This window comes from Mauremys mutica, chromosome 9 (genome assembly GCF_020497125.1).
Source record: "Mauremys mutica isolate MM-2020 ecotype Southern chromosome 9, ASM2049712v1, whole genome shotgun sequence".
NCBI classification, from domain to species: Eukaryota; Metazoa; Chordata; order Testudines; family Geoemydidae; genus Mauremys; species Mauremys mutica.
In genome coordinates this window covers 34,768,594-34,788,390 of record NC_059080.1, presented here as the reverse complement: position 1 = coordinate 34,788,390, position 19,797 = coordinate 34,768,594, and the positions used below count along the sequence as shown (strand labels likewise).

Sequence of the window (19,797 nt, the reverse complement as noted above, 5' to 3'; positions counted from 1 at the left end):
TTTTTTTCCATTTTTACATAGGCTTTTTCTGGTCCCATGCTTTGGATCGGTGATTTTTAGCAAAGGTTTCATAATCCACACTTTAAGCTTTTCCCCAGTGATTTGGTCTTCTCCTGCAGCTTTCTCAGGTTTTAACTTTTTTATATTGTGTTTGATTTCTTTGTGATGTGAGATGTCATGTCTAATTTTGGATGTTTAATTTCTTGGTCAAACTCAATAATTTCTTGAGCTAATCAAAGCAACACCACTTCTTGAAAATGCTCCACCTATCCCTTCCAGTTCTTTTTTATTTTTGAAGTCCTTCCTTATCCTTGACAGGCACTCTAGCTAGTGTAAACTTGCCTGTTAGGACCATGTTGATCTGATTGTAAAAACATTATCACTCTGTCAGCAGCTGCTTCAGCTTCTTTTGCAATGTTATCCATGTACTTGTTTCTTGCCATACTGCTTTTTACCGCTCTGTCCTTTGTTTTTAATATAGACTTTTTTGCTGTTTTTTCTTTTCTTTTCTAGAAATGTTATTGAGGAGTTGGTTAGCTTCGGGTTGTTTTCTCTCTCTGTCACACACTCCTCATATATCCAGACTTAAGTTTGTTGTCTGAAAACCAGCTAGTTTAGTTGTGGTGTTTGATATTGTCCCACTGAAAAGATGATGTAGCAATGTGGCATTCTAACAATGGATGCAAGTCCTGAAATTGCTGTAGTAATGTCTTGTGCGTTAGCCTCTGTGACAAAGCTTGGAGCTTGTCTCAGTGGGTCCTGCACTTCCAGGTGGATTACGCAAGCCTCAGAGGCTCACTGTGACCCTCCACATAGCCCTTCTCTCTCTAGAGCAGGCCTGCACAACACTGAATCCCCCCCACACAGCTGCTCTGCGGGCAGCCCAGATCCCTTTGAATTCCAGCTGCAGCCGGGAGTCAGAGGGCTCTGGGCTGCCCACAGCCGCGGGAAGCCCAGAGCCCTTTAAATCCCATCCGCGGTTGGGAATCAAAGGGCTCTGCGCTGCCCGCAGCCGCGGGGAGCCCAGAGCCCTTTAAATCCCAGCCGCAGCCGGGAGTCAGAGGGCTCTGCGCTGCCCGCAGCCACGGGGAGCCCAGAGCCCTTTAAATCACAGCCGCGGCGGAGAATCAAAGGGCTCTGCGCTGCCCGCAGTGGCGGCGGGCAATCAGAGGGCTCTGGGTTGCCCGCAGTGGCGGGGAGCCCAGAGCCCTTTAAATCCCAGCCATGGCTAGCAGTCAGAGGGCTCTGGGCTGCCCGCAGCTGCGGGGAGCGCAGAGCCCTTTAAATTCCAGCGGCGGCGGGGAATCAAAGGGCTCTGCGCTGCCTGCAGCGGAGGGCAGCCCAGAGCCCTTTGAATCCTGGCCCGCGGCTGCTGATTGCCCCCTCCACGGACCCCTGCCCTAACTACCCCCCAGGACTCCCACCCCCTAACACAGCTGGTCCTTGTTCCCCGATTGCCCACTCCCGAGACCCCTGCCCCTAACTGCCCCTTGGGACCCCAGCCCCTATCTAAGCCTCCCTTCTCCTTGTCCCCAACTGCTCCCTCCTGAGATCCCCCGACTTCCCCTCAGGACCTCACCCCCACCTGTCCCCGATGAACACCTGAGACTCCCATGCCTATCCAACTGCTGCCTGTCCCCTGACTGCCCCCCTGAACCTCTGCCCTGTCCAACCCCCCCTGCTCCCTGTCCCTTGACTGCCCCTGGAAACCCCTACCCCTTCTCCAACCCTCCAACTCCAAAGCAGGACCAATCTCCAACTAAACCCCAAAATCACCCCCTCAAGGATTAAACTCACAACCCTGGGTTTAGCAGGCCAATGCTTAAACCACTGAGCTATCCCTCTCCCCTTCCAATACAGAGATGGTCAGTCTGGTTCCTGGTAATGCCATCAGGGGAATTTCAAGCTAATTTATGGATATCTTTGTGAGGGAAAAGTCTTCCACAAATTATGAGCTCTGTTATCAGCACACTTCTATCAGTTTTCCACTGTTCTGATTTTGAGAACCAAAACTCTGCTTGCACACTACTTTATCCACTCCATTGTTGTCATCCCTAAATTTGGTGTTGAAGTCCCCCATTACTAATCATGACATCTGCTTGGTAATACTGTCGGTCAGCGTTTGTAGGCAATAGTAGAGTTGATCTTTGATCCATCATCATAACATTCCCTGACAAATAGTATACAATTGTCACGTTCATGTATCATATTCTGAAACTTGGTGAGAGCAATTGGCCATTAACTAGCTCACAGTCTGAGTGACTCTCCCGCTTTAGAAGTCATAAATAATGTTACTCTCTCTCTGAGTGGCGTCCATATTGCCTCCCCAACTATAATAGTGCTTTGTTTTATTTTTAAAGTATTTTAAAATCTATATATGTGCATAGTATATATCCACATTTGTGTATATATTTATATATAGTTATGTAGAGGTTCAAAGCAATAATACAATGAATACAATTATGCATTTAAGAATGACTTTGTACTTGTGGATTTCCAAAATTGAGATGTCTGGTTGGTGGTGGTTGTTTTTTTGGTATGTTTTTTAAATAACTTTTCTTCAGGGCATAGTGCAGTGTTTTTACGTAGACCTGTCATGTTCGAGACATACAAGTTATGCTCCTTTGTTTCCTCTGAAAATAAAACTATTTAAAATTCTTAAGGCAAATCAGGCTTCCAAATTGCCTTAATTGATTTTTTTTATACACTGCCCAATCAATGTTTCTAATCAGTTACTGTCTTATCTACTTGTTACAGTAGTTTGTAAAGGAAGACAAAGAAAATCATGTTTAAAGTGCTCAAGGCTTCATATGTTCTTTTATCTGTGTCATGGAAATCTCTATTTAATTTTACAATCAGGAGCAACCTAAAACAATTTTTAAAATCCAAAACCTAGTCCTCAGTTCAGTATTTATCACCCTCTCTAACTAGTTTTGAATTTTGATAGACTTTCTGACCCCAGACATCTTATGACATCACCTGAACAATATAGTTAGTCAAAAATCAATGTAGCATGTATTTGAAGAGCAACTTGCATAATATTGATTTGATTTATTTTTAATGAGTTGAATGTCTCCAGATGATAGCGATAACAACAATCTATGAAGCCACAAATGCTGAATGATCCAGTTAATTTTAGAGAGAGATGGATGAATAGGAAACAAGATTGACAAAAGCTTGTTTTTCCACTTTCATTTGAAGGTGGGGGAGGACACACTATATGAAAAGAGAAGTGCTGCAGTACCTTGAAAGGTAATGAAATTCAAAATGTGTGTTATAGGAACAGGTCATTATTGAAATATCGTAGGGAGGAAAGAGCCAATTGTGGAGAATATTCTCATGCAGAAGCATTGAGGCTTTCTCCATGACTCCTGCTATCTCTTTGTAGTTTGTCGGGTCTGCCTATCACTTAAGTAGCCCTGAGTATCTGCCTTTTCCGACCATTCCCATTTTGCTATTTATAGTCTGTGCCCACCAGTGTTCAAGGCCACACATTGCTCCCACCATCTTCCCAGTGGAGTGATTCAAACTCTTTTTAGAACTGGACGTACTCTGTTCTCAATTGACAAGGGGATTTTTGACAACCCCAGGAAGAAGTACCAGCAGCAGCAATCCAATGTGGGTAACCTGCCTGGCAGTGCAGAGTATTAACAAGTCCACTTCACTTGACTTTTAAGTTCTGCCCTACATCTATTTTAAATAAACTGTCTGGATCAAGAAGCATTTAGGAAGAATAGACACACAAATCATTTCTACAGGGAAATGATTACAGAGAAGTTAGCCTTGCTGACATTCAAAGGGGTTGCTTTGAGGTCAATCTGCTTGAAGAGGTTGATAGCCTTTTCTCTACTCCAGGATATGCATGGAGTGCAAGAGTCTCGTCAGGAAAAGAGGTGATTGATTAAACCTCAAAACATACTAAGTCAAATCCACATACTTTATGCTGGCACTGTAGTACAGCAGTAGGGATATTGGAATGGTTCACTTGAATATATTAAGGTTTTTTTTCTTTTTTAAGAGCCATTCTCATCCTACCTGCTAATAATTCTAGTTTGTCACTAGACAAATGCATCAGATTTACTGGGCAAACTGAAGGGCCCCCTCTGTCCTGTGTTTGGGCTTGGCTTGTGTTGTATAACCTGCAGCGCATACCAACAGATAACTGGACTTGACTCAGGGCCACTGAGTGACTCTTAAGTGAGTTCAACATGCTTGTGCATCTGGACTAGGGTGACCAGATAGCAAGTGTGAAAAATTGGGACAGAGGTTTGGGGGGGGGGAATAGGCACCTATGTAAGAAAAAGCCCCATATATTGGGACTGTCCCTATAAAATCGGGATATCTGGTCAATCTAATCTGGATTTATTTATTGCCAGAGGAATTAGGTTTTCACTTGTACACTTTTAAAAATTGTATCTCATGGTTACAGTGGCAAGGTTAATGTCAATTTTGTTAATGTAAATGCTATTCTTTCTCAAAACAAACCATTACATTTATGATGACTTCATTCCTGGCACCTTTTTATTAATCAGACCTATGTAGTATAAAAAAGCAAAACAGTTAGTTGTTCTATGCACATATATTGACAGCTTTTTTCAATATGCGCATGTATGATGGCAAATCCTGCCAAGAAAAAAACAACTAACTTTCTTCTGAATTAAGTTACATAAAGAGAAATAGATAATTAAGTTGCTACTGGTGATTGAGGAATAAGGTCAGTCTTCACTAGAAAAGATTTGCTGGTATACTTGTGCTGTTTTTGCTGGTATAGCTTAAAGCAGAACTATTCACCAGACCAGAGACTTAAACTTGGATCACCACCAGCCTTGGGGAGCACCCTAATCACTAGTCTACAGAGTCATTCTTATACTACTTTGCCCAATGACTATTGAGATGTTTTATATAAAGTGGAATAGCTTCAACAGAAGACAGTGATAGAGGCCTTTTCCAGAATACTTTACAGCCTGTGATCAGGGCATATCTAGGTATGTGCGTACCTGGATTCAAATGGAGTTGGGAAGTAGAACCTGGGTCTCAACCATTCCAGGTGAGTTTCCCAATAACTGAATTAAAAGGTATATAAGGGGGTACCTCCTCTTACTGACATTTTGTGAATCTATCCCTTTTAAAATACTCAGAAACAAAATGTTTCAGGTCCAGTAAAGTTTTATTCAAACTTAAAATTGATTTTTTTTTCAATTTGCCAGAATTTTTTAGATTTGATTTTTGGTGTAGGTTGGTTGTTCTGAGTTTGTTTGAAACTGCCAGTGAACCAAAAAAAGGACTTATTTATTATTATATATATATATATCATGACCCGTCTTGTGTATGTAGGGAAATGAACCTAATTTTCCTGGTGAAATTTCAAACCAAATATGCCTACCTATGTTCCTCCTCAGTTTCAATAAGTTACAATTTACTACTTGTGGCCTAAGCGATTATATAGTGTTGAGTGTGCTATTAAAATCTGCAGTTTTCTACAACAGAGGTGGCTGCATCACAATGCTGAGTTAAGTGACCTTATGTATTCTGTACAAAAATGTTGTACAGATAAGTTAAATTTGAGAATTACACGTGAAAGGTGTTATTGATAAAAATTTCCATATTTGTAACAACAAATATGTATAAGTATATACAGGATATTAAGGAGAAATGCATTTTGCTTCTTGGGCTTGCTAAGCTGTCAGTGGAGATGTTGGGGGAAATTTACAGGGATTGGGAACAAGGGGAGGAAAGATGTAGCACAACAATCAGCATTTTCTTTTTGTAGTTTGTTGTACTAATAGGTCAAGATTGAAGACAGATGTTTCCTTTATTCTGCAATTATATGTGCAACCGAAAAAACAGTTTTGCTAACTCGTGATTTTTTTCATAAGTCACGTGATATTTTGCATCTGTCTTAAAGTCCAGGCTGCTAGAGTAATGTGAATACACGAAAATATTAATTTTTATTTATTTATTTATTGGTAATGAAAGCTAAGTGTCTGGCTTACATAGTTTTGGATGAAAGTTTGAAAATGAACACTAAAGGATCCAAAAACAAATAAAAAGGACCCAAAACTTATTATTTTTAAAATCCCTGGAGTTTTGTGTCAGTCTCATGCTTTTGGGGACTGATGCATGATGTTAGAGGTTTGCAGATGACAATATTGGAACAGAGAGACAAGAACAAAGGAAGCTTACAGATATCACTGCAACAGAAACTGTTAGCATATGCTGTCTTGAACTGGGAAAGAACAATAAATAAATAAATACTGTTCTGTGAAAGTGAAGGTTGCCTGCTTCTCACTCTGCCCCCGGCTAGGAGGAATGATAAATACTCAGAGTTTCTGTGCCACAACAAATTCTTTAAAGAGGGCACATAAGGTTCTTTGTACAATAGTATTGGTATTGTGCAGAAGTTTACTTCCAAAAGTAAAGCCAGGCATCCTGACAGTAATGCTGCTTTCTGGGAAATCATACCTCATATTGGTCAAAAAGAACATGTCACTTTAAATTGGTTTCAGTGTAACTATTTTTAAGGTACTGTTTCCAGTAATTTCAAAGACATCTTAATAATATAAAACTCCTATAAATCCACAGCAAGTTAAAGTACATGAATCTGACAAATGAGCAAACATGAATGATGGCCAATTGAGGGAAGCTGTGTGAACAGCTCTGCAAATACTAAAGCATGGCACATGGTATGTCTTGATGAGACAGAGTCTGATAATTTTAGCACTGAAGAGGCATGACAGAGGGATGAGAGAGAGGATCTGGTTTTAATTTCTTTAGAGCCTAATCTATTGTTTAAATAACAACTTAGTATCACATTATGTAAGTGTATCTTGTGCCCTTCCACGGTATGGCCCCTTTAGTTGGATGTATATCTAAAATATCTCTAGAATTAATAAAGACCTTAAATATACATAGCACATCTAACAAGTACATCTTTAGATAAATAATTCTAAATCCACAACTATTTTCATACCCATTTGGCTTTGTCTCTGACTCAATGGTATCCCATTTTGTTATTGCATCCTGTAAGCTGAATTCTTCTTCTGCGTTATCACTAATAAAGCTCTTCTTTTGGTTATAAACACGCATGCCTCTGTGCTCTTGGATTTTGCCCACACCACAGCTTCACAATGTTACTTCACTGTTGGGAGTGGGTGCCATTTCACTTATGGCTGGCTTCAGAGTTTGCCTGATATTTGTAGAACACTTTGGGATTGATAAATGGTGCAATGTAAATATAACCATTTTTAGAATAGAGGAGAAATATATGATGCCCCCATAATGAGCCCAGTTTAGCCCATCCAACTCTTTCAGGCAATCAGCAGGCACATTCTCTGAAATGCTTTTTCACATAGTAATTGGAGTAGGATGTCCTTTGAATTTGTATTCATCCTCACTGAATGTGCAGTGCAAAGAAAGAAGACTTTGTGGGAACTATTAGAAATTCATTATAGCAAGCAGCTGTTAAATCAACAGTGAAAAATTCCAATAGCAGTAGAACTTGAGCATTAAACATAAGGGGATGCAAGCATATGGATAAGCATTATCTGTTCGTGTTCATATTTAAGTAACAGCTGCTTATAGAAGGAAGTACTCTAAATTTCCACATCCTAAAAAACCCCTATTGTCTGAGAATAAGATGACTACTCCTCAATCTCCATGCTTTTTGCTCATTTCATGAACAAGTTGATATAGAAGAGATTTGTGAGCTACAGGAATAGTGTCTTTGATAATATAGTATACGAAAAAATCCACAAGTTAAGGAAATTATTTATATAAACAGTAAGGAATATTTTTTTCCCCACAAGGTATGAATTCACTTCAGCCATCCATGCTCAGGTACATGAAACTACAAGAAGAGCTAAATGATTCAAACACCAGCTTCTATACTGTATGGTAAGAGATCAACTGCACTGTCCTAATAGACTACCCTGCCTTCTCAGATACAACCAGTGTGTCCACGTTCCTGTAGTTAAGAAACAATTTATTCTGAGGATAAGAACAGAATACTTGGGCTCACATTGAGGTCAACATTTTAAGTACTAATTCACCATGCTCAGTGTCCATGTTCATAAAACATTTAAGGGAGGCAATATATATGAAGTGGCCATTTCTGTAACTCATCCGTCAGAAAAAAACCAATTACACACAAGATGGAAGAGCAGCCCAGCTATTAAAAAGAAGTGTTCTATATGAACAGGGTGCAGGAGTTCAGTTAATTGTGTAATGATCCATTCCAAAGCGATCTCTTTGACTCTTTTCAGGGAAATAGAGAAGAGAAGGTTAGAAGCATGTGAAGTGTGCTTCTGGTGTATGTGTTTGATAAGATGCCATTCAGCAGTAGTGGCAGGATACAGTCACCTATTGGGCATTTCCCCAGCAGGGCAAGATGGTCTGATTTTCAAATTCAGATCTGCTTGATGTTGAACAAGCTAATAATTATGCTCAAGGTTATCTTCTCAGTTCTCCTTTCTTACATCATGTCCAAGTCTCCCTTCTGACAAATCACTGAATTTCTGTCTGGATTCAGAGTCAAAACTCCTCTTGTGTTTGACTACTCTCTGCCAGATCCCACTAACAAGAAACCTTGCATGAAAAAAATATCAGCATAAGTTCTTACAGTATAAAAGGAGTGTTTCTTGCTGTGACCGTCTAAACCCCAGTATCTCAGACATCCTTTTTTTCTTAAAGCACACAGTCGCACAGACAACAAACAGTTCTTTTTATGGGAAGAGTCCTCTGAGCCTCCAGGGAATGGAAGCAACAGAAACTCTAAAACCAGTAATCAAACAAGTGCAGTCTGCAACCTGATACTTCGTAAAAGAACTGTTGGAGTTGGTCCACTCTTTCTACCTTCACTATAACCCAATGTTTTCCAACTCTCACCCAATCAGTTTCCAGCAGTTTTGTCCCTAGTATGATAGCAGAGCTGTCTCTCCCTCCTAAATAAAAACCACCTACTATCTGTAGGCCATTAACTTTTATTATTTTAAGGGCATACATTTGTAGTACATCAGGAGCATAGCCATGAAAAAATATTTCATTGGTTGAATTAATATCTGAATAATCTGGCATGTGAATAATGGCTCCAGTGATTGAAATCTGTTCAGGAAGCTTACGGGCTTGCTGCAGATCACCAGCTCCTGGGACACAGAATATTTCTGAAACTCCTCTAGCTAACTGGAAATGCCACTGTAGTGTGACCAAAGCTCATCCCCTGGGGTATCCCAGTGAAGTGAATGCTAGCACTAGTGATTTGGTGCAATGTATTGTTAATCAGTAGCAAATATATGTTTTAGATGCAGCTTCTCCCTAGAGTGGCTTAGGACCCTTTCAACTGCATGTATGTTTGGTACAAGACAAAATATGGAAAACTTCAATCTGCAGTCAGTTTTGTTCCCTTTTCATTAAGAAAATGGTATAGTTCTATTTTAAAGAAGATAGATGTGTATATGGGTGAACCCCATTTCCCCTTACATTGCAGATAAAAGTTGTGTCCTTGTGAAGTTCAGAAATACTGAAATTGGAACTTTGGAACCAGGCTTACTCTTCAGCTCTCCATGAGGAAAAGAGAGGCTATTTAACCTAGAGGGGTTTACAGGTTACTTTTTTACTAGGCCAGCTGAAGTAGTGGTGTTTGTTAGAATGCTTCAATTAGGATAGCTCAGTTAGGAATGCCTTTTGAAGATGTCTGTTGCAAGAGCAGTTGGGCAATTTTTTTTGGCCAAATAGTTGATTCGCTGAAAAACGTAGTTTCAGGTCAACCAATATTATCTGTGAGTTTGGGCTGCATTTGGTGAATAGTTTCAGCTGAAAAAAAAAAAGGAACTTTTTTAAAAGTCAAAATACAATGTTTCAACTTTTAGTTTCAAAACTACTTTGTTTAGAAATTTAGCTAGATGTAATGGTTGAAGGGTAAAAAGCACCAGAAATGTAACACAACACTTCATTTCAGGTCAAAGCATTTTTTTAAAGGCTTCATTTGCCCAAAAAATACTTCGGTTTTTTTTCATTTGAGTGAGAAAATGCCAAAATCTTCCATTTTCAATTGATAAGAATTTTTCCAATTATTTTTTCCATTTCAGCCATCAACAGAAAGGGACCAAGGAGACTTTGAATTAAAAAAAATAAAATAAAAAACGAGCACTTCGGCTTCCAAAATTTTAAAAGATAGCATCTATCATGAGATACGAAGAAAGGAGCATGAAATTATGATCCCCACATATAGATCTATATGCTTTAACACAACAAAGTGTGAGTGTATGCATGCATAAACAAAACCGAGAAAAGAAGAAACCAAACAGCAAATTGTGCATTCTTTCCTGATCAGTATTAAAGATGTGGGGCTACATGGCAGCACTTACACTGTATGAACCTTATTTCCCCAAAGCATCCAGTTTCCATGGACAAGTTGCTAGGAATATTCTTTCTGGAATTAGTTTGTATATTATTAAGATCAATCAGGGAAAGGAATTTTTGCATGTGAATCTATATTAGACTGCTGATTAGTATAGATTATATCCTAATTAAAAAAGAAATTACCAATCCAATAAAGGCTAGTGGGAAGGACTAAGAATTTCTCTCATAAGCATCATCTCTTAACTGTGCCACTGTACAGATAAAGTGTTAGGAGAACATAATTGCCTTTTCATCATTTTATTTTTCTAAATTATGTTTAATGATGTTGGGATTAATAATCAACACGAGTAAGCAAAATGCAATGCGCACAGCTGAATAGATGAAACCAACTGCAATTTTAAATATTTATACTATGCATGTTTGCCCTTGAATTTAAGAACAAGCAGCCTTTGCGTTTTACCTGCTTGATAACTGAGGGAAAATCAAATATGGATTAGCAAATAATTGCTGAACTACAGTATTGCCAAACTGAAAATAGATGAATATATGGACAAATGATCTAGATCCAGTTGAACTATATTCCATGCTAGAAAAGTCAGCATATAGTCTCTGTGCAAATCTTTTTGTCAAACAAATCACAAACATGATTGTACAATGAAATCTTCATTGCATGGTGTTGCACTAAAATGACTCCTGGCTGGTCCTGCAAATATTTCACACACACAATTAATTTTAGACCTAAGAATAGTGCCATTGGCTTCATTTGGATATTTCATGTGCATAAGATTTTGCAGGATTAGGTCTTATGTTCCTTGTAATGAAACAGAGAGCACGTGAAAAGACTGCTTTGACTTCAGGCTTCCATTTTCAGGATCTTGACTAAGTGAGTAGCCGAGGTTCAGTGGATATCAAGCCATTTTCTTTCCAATATGGAAAGGTTCAATGCAAAATTGTTCACTTATGCCTACATAAATTATGCATATCCCATTTAAATATGGAATTGGCAAATATTTGAGTCCTAGATAGTACAGATAAATACTAATCCAATCAGCGCTTTCTGATTCTCATCTGTGTGTATTTCTTTCTTGCTTTTTTTTTAAGGCTTAGAACTGCATTCAGGTTGTGTAGCAATTAATAGGTGATAACTGAAGCTAGCGTCAACAAACTGAAAAGTATTGTGGTGTGAGAGGTAATTTTAATGTCAATGAATAGTGCTTTGTTTAGATTAACCAAACTGGACAGTTGTGCAAATTCCTTTTATACAATAAGTTCTTTCTGAAAAACTGCTTGACATGGAGAATCAGCTATGTTACAACTTTCAAATCTTTCCAAGAAGCAAGGCCTAGTCATTAGCTTGCTGCTATTGTACCAGCCAGACAATTTATTGTTAAGTGCTTGTCAGTAGAGAAAAATCTGCTTTTTCTAGCAGCTCTCAATGGCACTGACATTTACTCAGAGTAAATCTAACATGGATTGGTTCAGAACACCACAGCCTGACAGACGTGACATTTACTGCTGCCATACTTTGACCAATATTGTGATGATAAGGTCTTGGATATCCCATTGAATTGGTGACATATAATTTCTAACCTAATGGAAAGTCTATTTACTTTTTCACTAAGGCCTAAGAAGAAATTAATTAAGGATCCTTCAGTTGCTTCTTGATGTATACCTGAGGGAGGGGGCATTAAATTCCACCCCCCGAACCCATTTCCCCAGATGTTAGAAGTACAAGTTAGTTTTTTTTTCCTTTCCTTTTCAAAGTCTACAAATCTGTTTGCCTCAGGCATGCTAAATTTTTAGATCACTGCATGCTCTCCAGATAGTATGAGATTATTATAAAAAGAAAAGATTATGTACACATTTCATTTTAAAACTCTTCTGCATGGGACCATGAATTGTATATAAATGTCAATGAGCTCCTTTGTGCCTCAGGGTTCCCATTCTATCATTAACATTTTGATAGGGCTCTGTCTGTCACAGGTGTTGTAAGGCTGTAGTCATTAATGTTTCTAAGGCGCTCTGAAATCTTCTCATGGAAGATGGTATACAAGTGCCTATTATTCTATTCTTTTATTATCCAAATATTTACTCTGGTTTTTATTATTGTAAAATGATACAAATAAATAAAACATGCAGTCCCTTCCTACTTGTTTTTCCCTGCACCAGCACAATATAATAAGCAAACCTACTCCATGACTAATTTCTCCCCTCATCTTCCTTGGACCTGCTAACCTCCATTATCTCCATCTCTGCCAAACTCACTACCTTTAAATTTCCTCCTATCAACTCCTGAAGTCACTCTAACCTTGCAGGGAACACACAAAGTGCCTGTCAGGATTGCAGCAGGTCTGGCTTGCTTTGGTCTTTGACTTTGGTAAATATCAAAGGAAAGTGTAGGTACACTATTCAACAGGGAAGGAGAGCTAATAATAGATGGCATCAAGAAGGCTGAGGTATTTAATACCTAGTTTACGTCATTCTTCATTAAAAAGGTTAATGGTGACCAGATACTTCACACAATTAATATTAAAAAGGGGGAAGGAATGCAAGTCAAAATAGGGAAAGAAGAGATTGAAGAATATTTAGATAAATTAGATGTATTCAAGTCAGTGGGGCCTGATGAAATAGAGCCTAGGGTAGTTAAGGAACTATCTGAAGTAATCTTAAAACCATTAGCAATTTATCTTTGAGAATGCATGGAACATAGGGGAGATTTGGGATGACTGGAGAAGGGCAAACATAGTACCTGTCTTTAAAAAGAGGAACAAAGAGGACCTGGGGAATTACACCAGTCAGCCTAACTTAGATACCTGGAAAGATACTGTAACAAAGTATTTGCCATTTGTAAGCATTTAGAGAATTATAGGGTAATAAGTAATAGCCAACATTTTTCCTGTAAAAAACAAAAACAAAAAACAGATCATGCCAAACCAACTGAATTTTCCTTCTTTGACAGTGTTACTGGCCTAGTGGATAGTTGTGAAGGAGTAGACATGATGTATCTTGATTTTAGTAAGTCTTTTGACACAGTCGCACATGACATTCTCATATGGAAACTAGGGGCTAGTCTACACTTACGAGCCGGGTCGACGCGGTGAGTTCGACTTCTCGGAGTTCGAACTATCGCGTCTAATCTGGACGCAATAGTTCGAACTCCGGAAGCGCCGCGGTCGACTCCGGTACTCCACCACTGCAAAAGGCGGTGGCGGAGTCGACCTTGGAGCCGCGGACTTCGATTCCGCGGCGTCTGGACGGGTGAGTAGTTCGAACTAGGGTACTTCGAATTCAGCTACGCTATTCACGTAGCTGAATTTGCGTACCCTAGTTCGACCCTGCTTCTTAGTGTGGACCAGCCCTAGGGAAATGTAGTATACATGAAATTACTATATGGTGGGCACAAATCTGGTTGAAAGACCATACTCAGAGTAGTTATCAATCATTCACACTCAAACTGGGAGGACATATGTAGTGGGGTCAGTCCTAGTCAATATTTTCTTTAATGACATTGAGAGTGTGCTTGTAAAATTTGCAGAAGACACCAACCTGGGGTCAAAATGACCTTGACAAATTGGAGAATTGATCTGAAATCAGCAAGACGGAAAGTCAATAAAGACAAGTGCAAAGTAGCACACTTAGGAAGGAAAAGTCAAAAGCATAACTACAAAATGGGAAATAACTGGGTAGGCAGTAGTACTGCAGAAAAGGATCTGGGAGTTATAGTGTATCACAAATTGGATGAGTCAACAGTGTGAAGCAGCTGTGAAAAAAGACTAATATTCTGGGGTTTATTAGCAGAATTATTGTATATAAGACACATGAGGTAACTGGCTTGCTATATTCGGCACTGGTACAGCCTCAGCTGAAGTATTGGGTTCAGTTCTGGGTGCCACACTTCAGGAAAGATGTGGACAAATTGGAGGTTGTCCAGAGAGGAACAACAAAAATGATACAAAGTTTAGAAAATCTGACCTATGAGGAAAGATTAAAAAAAACCTGTGTATTCAGGCTTGAGCAGAGGACTGAGAAGGGACCTGATAAGTCTTCAAATATGTTAAGGAGTGTTACAAAGGGGATGGTGATTGGTTGGTTGATCTTCATGTCCACTGCTTCTTGTCTTACCTTCAATCAGCTTAATCTGCAGCAAGGGAGATTTAGGTTAAATATTAATGGAAAATATCTAACTGTAATGTTAGTTAAGCTCTGGAATAAGGGAGGTTGTGGGATCTGTGTCACTGGAGGTTTGCTCTCAGGGGTTGTTAAAGTATACTTGGTCCTGGCTCATAGCAGGGGGCTGGACTAGATGACTCTCAAGGTCAATGATAGTTCAGTGTAGACAGGCCAGACAAATTTGATTGGTCCCAGTTTTTTCTTAGAAGTAAGAAATAGTATTTATGTGCCTTATTTTCTAATTTATATATTATATGATAAGCCGAGTAATAATCTGTTAATGGACATTGTCAGAGATGGGATATTGGACTATATGTGCCACTGAACGGATCCTGTGGGGCAATTTCTAGTTTCCTAAGATTTTGAAACTCCAAATATATATATAGTACCAGGTAACTTCAGAATTGCTTTTTATACACTTGTTTTGACACACACAGACTAGAATAAAATAAAATTCAGCTGCTGACTCTACATGATTGGAAAGGCAGACACCTTCTGTCTTTGGGGAAATTAAATCTGTGCGCAGCAGCGTGTTTATAGTCCAGGCTTAATGTCCAAGTTATAAGGTAGTCCATAAGGCTTGGTAATATCAACTTCTGGATGAGATAAACAGTCCCAGATTGAATGAATTCCCAAACCCAGTTTATCATGCACAAAGTTAACTCTCTCTTTCTGTCCTGCATTGTAACAACCATCAGGTTTCCTTCACATAAAACAGGCTTCTTTTTTTTTTTTCAGCATTTCCTTCTGTACTGTTGTATCTATTGACCTGACTGTACTGGAGATCAGTATATCAGTGTAGCTCTACCAATGTACCTATAATGGGGCAAACCTCTAATGTAGATGTGCTGCAGTGGTATAAAACAAAGCTTCTGCCAATGTGGCTTTACCTCAATTTTACACCTCCTTGTAAGCTAAAAGGAATTAGAAATATATATTTGGTGAATCCTTTGCTGACCTCAGCTTCTTCTGGTTTCTTTTTCTTTTTCTTCTCTTTTCTTCCCCCCTGAGCTTTTTACACAGGATGGAGCATCAGAGATCCTGCCTCTAGCATGAGGTGTCTGTTTTCCCTTTGTTTCATCCAGGGCCGCCCAGAGGATTCCGGGGGCCTGGGGTCTTGGGCGGCGGGGGGCCCTTCCGTTTCTGGACCCGCTGCCGAAGTGCCCCGACAGAGGCGTAGCGAGCGCCCTCCGTACCCTCCGACCGGAGGGGGCCCCGCAAGGAAGGGGGCCCCTAAAAGTGGCAAAAAAAATGTAAGGTATAACTGGGTAAGTGACATTTATTGACGCTATTGCACAATCAATGTCGGTTTTACTGACAAAACCGTGAAGTCATTATGATACATCATAATGATATTGGCTACATCAGTTGTCTGTCGGTCAGTTTCGAATTTTAGTTGGACCCATTCAAAGAATGTGTATTTGCGTTCATAATGGCGGTCGGCGGATAAATGTTATTAATTTAGTTGTTTAATTTTTTATCGTTTCCAATGCAGAAGCATGCTTTGTGATGTCTAAGAGAACGTATAAGAGCGGAGCTAGTAAACGAAAGGCAGCAAAAGATGTCGAGAAGGAACTTGAGAAAATTCCAAAGTTGTCAACATATTTTGCGCTGCAATCCAACGTACAGGTACAGGCACATGAAACGGACAGCAGCGATGAATCGTATCCAGAAGTATCCAGAAGTGCTTCAAGTGAGGTCGAAGGTGAAGCCAGTTGTTCTACCAAGCAAACTGTGACAGATATTCCAGCTGCTGCCGGGAAAGAAGTATCTGAATCTGAACCACTGACTGATGATCCAGGAGATTGGCCGTCTATAATATCGAACAGGCAAGTGTGTGACATTGTTGCATGTGGCCCACCGCAGCAGAATGAAAGTTACGAATTGCCATTTAACGAGGAAAGACGGAGGTTCACAAGTACTCATTTCTATCGAACCATGGCAAATGGCGAGAAAATAAGACGTTCATGGTTAATGTACTCAGTTCAGAAAGATGCCATTTTTTGTTTTTGTTGTAAATTATTTGGCACTGGCGACATACCACTACGTCGTGGAACATCTGCTTGGAAAGCACTGTCAAAAAGACTTCAGCAGCATGAAACAGGCAAAGGTCATCAAGACTGTATGGTGAAATGGTTTAACCTTCAGTCAGGCATGGTAAACCGTACATCTATTGACCAACTCGAATTGCAGGCTTTTCTGAAAGAAAGAGATTTCTGGAGAAATGTTGTCAAACGCATGGTTGATGTCGTTATTTTCTTGTCCGAAAGAAACTTGGCATTTCGAGGAAGTAATGAAAAGCTCGGCGATCCTTCGAATGGCAACTTTTTGGGACTGTTTGAATTGCTTGCAAAGTATGATACTGTCCTCAGCGAACTTTTACAGAGGATTAAGAAGGCAGAGACACATGTTCAGTACCTCAGTCCACAGATCCAAAATGAGCTGATTCAACTTGTTGCCAGTAACATTCAAGAGGCCAACATAGCGCAGCTTAAAAAAGCAAAATATTATTCAGTTATTTTGGACTGTACTCCCAACGTGTCACATGAAGAACAGATGTCTGTGGTGTTACGCTTTGTTGAATGCAACGGTGAAGATGGTGTCAATATTCATGAAGCGTTTGTTGGTTTTCTTAATGTTCATGATACAACTGGCGAGGGCTTATTGGAAGCATTTCTTGAAAAGGCAAACAATTTAGGAATAGACATTGCTGACATGAGAGGCCAAGCTTATGATAACGGCGCAAATATGAGAGGAAAGAATAAAGGAGTTCAAGCCCGCATGCTAGAAATAAATAACCGTGCCTTTTATGTACCATGTGGAGCTCACACTTGGAATCTTGTGATCTCAGACGCAGCAAAGTCATCGAAATATGCCGTTGACTTTTTCGGTCTGATTAACAGAATATACGTTATCTTTTCTTCGTCACCTTCACGTTGGGATATACTTCAAGAACATATGCCAATATCTGTTAAAGGGTTATCAGACACTTGTTGGGAGTCGAGAATTGATGCTGTGAAACCATTGCGTTATCACCTTGAAGAATTGTGCAATGCTTTGTCATCTTTGCGAGAATATGCGCTCGAAAAGAAAGATGGCAATACAGCAACAGAAGCCGGTGCGCTTTTAGACCATGTTACTACGTGGCCTTTTGTTCTGACTGTGTACACGTGGTACGATATACTTTCTCACTGATCAGGCCATATCTTCTGTTTCATCGCGATTTGACCAACTCGTGGAGTGGTACAAGTTGTTTGGATTTCTGTACAACGCTAACAGCCTGAAGCAGTGTCACAGAGAAAATGAACTGGAGAATCACAGCAAAAATTTTGAAAGAAAAATGGGAGACATTGATGCCAACGAACTCATAATGGAATTGAATCGTTTTATTTATGTCATCGAGAGAGAGAGAGGACTTGTCACAGCAAACAATTTTTTAACGTACATATACAAGAACAGCCTTCAGGAGATATATCCGAATCTTTGCATTTGCATCAGAATTCTTCTGACCACACCAGTTACTGTCGCCGGTGCTGAAAGGAGCTTCAGCAGAATGAAACTGATCAAGAATATCCTGCGCTCAACCATGACAGATGACAGGCTTTCTGCGCTTGCAGTTATCTCAATCGAAAACAAGATTGCCAGATCTCTGGACTATGATGCATTGATTAACCAATTTGCGGAAAACAAGGCTCGAAAGAAGCGCTTTGCGTAAATACGGAATACATGTACACTGTAGCCCTATGTATACATAATATGAACCCTGTATATTGTATAAAATAAATACCGCATTCCAGTTTCTGCATTGTAAGGGGCACCGGACATATGTTCGGAGGGGGCCATGTTCTTTGTTGCTACGGCCCTGTGCCCCGAAGACCCGCGGCTTGGGCCCCCCCGCCGCCGAAGTGCAGCCCGGTCTTCGGTGGTAATTCGGCGGCGGGGGGCTCCCGCCGCGGGTCTTCGGGGCACTTCGGCGGCGGGTCCTGGAATGGAAGGGCCCCCTGCCACCGAATTACTGCCGAAGACCGAGCTGAACTTTGGCGGCAGGTCCCGCTTCGGCGGTAATTCGCCAGTGGGGGGTCCTTCCACCCCGGAGCGGAAGGACCCCCTGCCGGCGAAGACCGGGAGTGGAAGAAGCTCCTGGGCCCGGCCCCACAAGAGTTTTCCGGGCCCCCCGGAGCGAGTAAAGGACCCCGCTCCAGGGGCACCGAAAAACTCTCGCAGGGGCCCCTGTGGAGCCCGGGGCCTGGGGCAAATTGCCCCTCTTGCCCCCCCCTCTGGGCGACCCTGGTTTCATCTCTTTAGAGTCCTTCAATAATACCCTCCCACCAAGGCACATCTGTGGAAATACCTTGTGGTGGGAAGTCACAAGACTATAACAAAGTAACCTGGAAGGTAAAATAATTTTTGAATTAGCCATTGTATGTAGAGCTCTGAAGAAGAGTTCTCAGTTTAAAAAATACTGCAGAATATAAACTGAAAATTTTAAAATTATCAGTGAAGGAAAATTCAGACATTTTCAGGTGGATCAAAGTGTTTCATTTGGAGAAAATGGAAATGTTGTGATTTTGACTTATTTTCTGTTATAATATACAATAAAATCAAAACAAATGAATTACAAAGTAAAAAATGGAAATGTTTTAACTTTTCTGTTTGACAGAACCACATATTCCATCAGAAGTTGTTTACAATAGCTCTTCTTGTAATCAAATAATTTTAAAATGCACTGGGGCAGAGAGAGTCCAGTGGTTAGGGCATGTACCTGGGCTCCGGGAGATACCAGTTGAATGTCCCCCTCTGCCTGAGGGGGAAAAAAAAATAAAACCAGGATTTCCCACCTCTCAGGTAAGTGCCCTAATCACTGGACTACAGTGTCGTTCTCCTTCTCTCTCTGACTCAATGTATATCTAATGATTTAGACACAATTTAATAGTTTTAACAAGAGAGATTCCCACATCAAAATATCCCATAGTTCCTCCCTCACCCTGCTTTGTGTGGAGTTAGGCATGCTCAGAGAATCTATACCAAATTGGGCCCATAGGCCAAATAGAAGAACCAATCCTAGTTGCACCTGGTTTGAGGATCGCCCTGGGATTTAGGCGTGAGATGGATGCTGAGACCAAAGGGTTGTGTGCAAGCCCAGCAGCAGCAACTTAGGTGCCTTGGGCTCTTTTAAGGTGAAAATTTAGATGCCAAGGTTTTTTAGACACCTACAGGATTAGGCAGCAGCTGAGTAGGGTTTTTAAGGATCTCAGTGATACATAAATTTTG

The 19,797-nt window shown here is 40.3% G+C and overlaps 1 long non-coding RNA gene across 1 annotated transcript in view; it reads left to right on the top strand.

Annotated features, from left to right (window-relative positions):
- Positions 1–19,797, top strand: part of LOC123377950 — a 111,802-nt gene that overhangs the window by 50,480 nt on the left and 41,525 nt on the right. Inside the window, exon 2 of the long non-coding RNA XR_006582395.1 lies at positions 7,806–7,893. This is a non-coding gene — a long non-coding RNA (uncharacterized LOC123377950). The remainder of the gene's footprint in view (positions 1–7,805; positions 7,894–19,797) is intronic.